Genomic DNA, 2,442 nt, shown 5'->3' with positions numbered 1-2,442 from the left:
GTTGATGGATAGGGTCCTACAGAGATTTGGGCTTGGTGAAATGTTTTGTATGTATGTTAACCTGATGTACCTTGATATTCACAGCTCGGTGTTGGTGAACGGCTGAAAGACTGACCCCTTTCCTATTCTTTCTGGGGTCAGACAAGGCTACCCTCTTTCACCTCTTCTTTTTGTTTGTGTTATAGAGCTCCTGACTGTATGCATCAGACAGAAACCAGAAATCAGAGGGATCATCGCACCAGGTCCTGATCGATGAGAGGCCAAGCTTCAGTGGCAAAGTTCAACTGCAGAAAGTCAGATGCTATGCTATTTGGGCAGTGGCATCTGACATCCTCTGCTCCAATCCCCTTTGCTGTCAAGCCACACTTCAGCAAAATTCTGGGAGTCTGGTTTGGTGACGAGGGTGCGACCCTGAAGTGGTGGGACGAGAGACTGGTGACAGTGGGACAAAATATTGGACTGTGGAGCCTTAGAGACCTTACCATCGAAGGGAAAGCACTTGTGCTGCGCAACAAGATCCTTCCCATTCTGCAGACACAGCGCAAGCCTGGCCACATCTTGTCACAATCTGCAGAGCCATCACAAGGGTACTGTTTCACTTCAACTGGGGGTCCAAAATGGATAGAGTTAAGCGGTCAGTTATGTACAAGGAGCCCCTCGAAGGTGGAAAGGGAATTCCAGATATCCCTACCATGCTGCGAGCCTTCTTTGTGCTGAACTATATCCGCAGGACTTTGTGTGAGACTTTAATGACTCCTACCTTTTTGGAGGGTCTTTGGCTGGGCAAGTGGGACAGCTCCATCATTTAAAACTGGAACACTCACTGGTTCTACCTGGATGTGTCCAAATTTTTGTGAGGGAGCACCAATTGAATGGAGTTAAACCTGACTTGTGGAAACCTAAGACTGTCCAGAAGCTCATCAGGGCACAGGATACAATGGAGCCTATTCCAGTGGTCCCATCAGCAACTGCCAAGCAGGTTTGGGAAAATGTGGCCTTCAAAAGGCTCACAAATAGACATAAAGACTTGTCATGGATGGCTATCCAAGGGAGTCTGCCCCTCAGGTCATTCATGCACTCCCGAAACCTATGCAGGTACAGACATTGCCCCTGGTGCATCATACATGAAGACACATCTATGCACTTGTTATGGGACTGTACTTATGCATAGTTGTTGTTAGATGCATAAGAAAATGAACTCAGATTCTGTGTGCCAAGGAACAGCCTTTTGTACTACTCGGTACTTTATGGACTATTTCCTGGCACCCACACTTATGGGGCAATTCAGGAGGCCTGGTGCCTTATGAACTATGTTAAGGATGCTTTGTGGCTTGCCAGGAACAGCCTCATTCTGAGGAGGTAAAGGATGTCTATTCAGGACTGTTGCAGGTTGATTCACAGCCTGTTAAGAGACTATTCCATCATGGACAGTCTGGATGAAGATGAGGATTAACCCCCCCTTCTTCTGCCCCTCTCCCCATGTGTAACTGTTCAACAAAGGACTGGGACTGTGGACCCCTTCCCCCTTTTTTACATTGTCTGATATTTTGTTGATGTGTTTTTCTATTTACTCACCCCTCCCTTATGTGTCTGTCTTTCAATAAAGCTATGGGCCTGTGATTCCCCCTCCTTAACTCTCTACCCCATAGACCTTGTTGATTGTTGTGTTGTTTAAGTATTGAATGAACAGTGTATAGCATGATGTATAATATAGGATGTTTTATGCCATATGTTTTGCAATGTATTATATTGTTTGTTTGATTATGTTTTTGGTGTATTGAGTTTAAGCTGTGCTGCGACACAGTACACTTGTATGTAATGGTTATGTATGTTTTTTGCTAACTGTACGTAAATAAAGACTGCTTTTTCAATAAAAAATGGGTGATCCTCTCCCCAAATATAGTCAGGTTCTCTCCTTTTGGGGAGAGCTGAAAAAGCCTTTCTTCTAGGGATGGCCATTGGTAGCACACAAACCATCTATGGTGAACCATTGATGGTTTGAACCCCCTTCATTATTATCTCTGCTTTGGGCATGCTGGGCTGTGGGACAATCAAAAGTTGGGGCAGAGCTAAGCTCTGTCTTACCACTACAAAAAAAGGCATAGGTTCCTGCTCATCCATTGATAGAATTCTCTGCCATCAATGGCAAAAGTAGTTGACATTGGCCAGCAACCATCGATGGTCGATGGCCATCCCTAGAGGAAAGTTAGAATATCTTCCTGTCTCCCCAGCAACAGTATCCCCAACGTTTGTACCCTTGCACATTTAAAAATATGAAACATTTGAAAAAAAACATGTTTGTAAGAGAGTGGACTTCAAGATTCTTCTCCATTTGCACCCCTGCGACCTAGTAGAACCCCACAGTGTCAGCACATACAATAAACCAGCACAAAACCCAGATATCACACCCCACACACTAATACAGATAGAATATGGCAATAT

At 44.7% G+C, this 2,442-nt stretch overlaps 1 pseudogene; it reads left to right on the top strand.

Moving 5' to 3' along the window:
- The first annotated feature begins 303 nt into the window (after positions 1–303).
- LOC148518643 (uncharacterized) lies at positions 304–1,453 on the top strand (annotated as a pseudogene).
- Positions 1,454–2,442: the final 989 nt, after the last annotated feature.

Source organism: Taudactylus pleione, unplaced genomic scaffold, assembly GCF_031769625.1.
Source record: "Taudactylus pleione unplaced genomic scaffold, aTauple2 ptg000201l, whole genome shotgun sequence".
Taxonomy (NCBI): Eukaryota; Metazoa; Chordata; class Amphibia; order Anura; family Myobatrachidae; genus Taudactylus; species Taudactylus pleione.
Note: the sequence above shows the minus strand (reverse complement) of the source record. Positions and strands in the feature narration are given on the sequence as shown.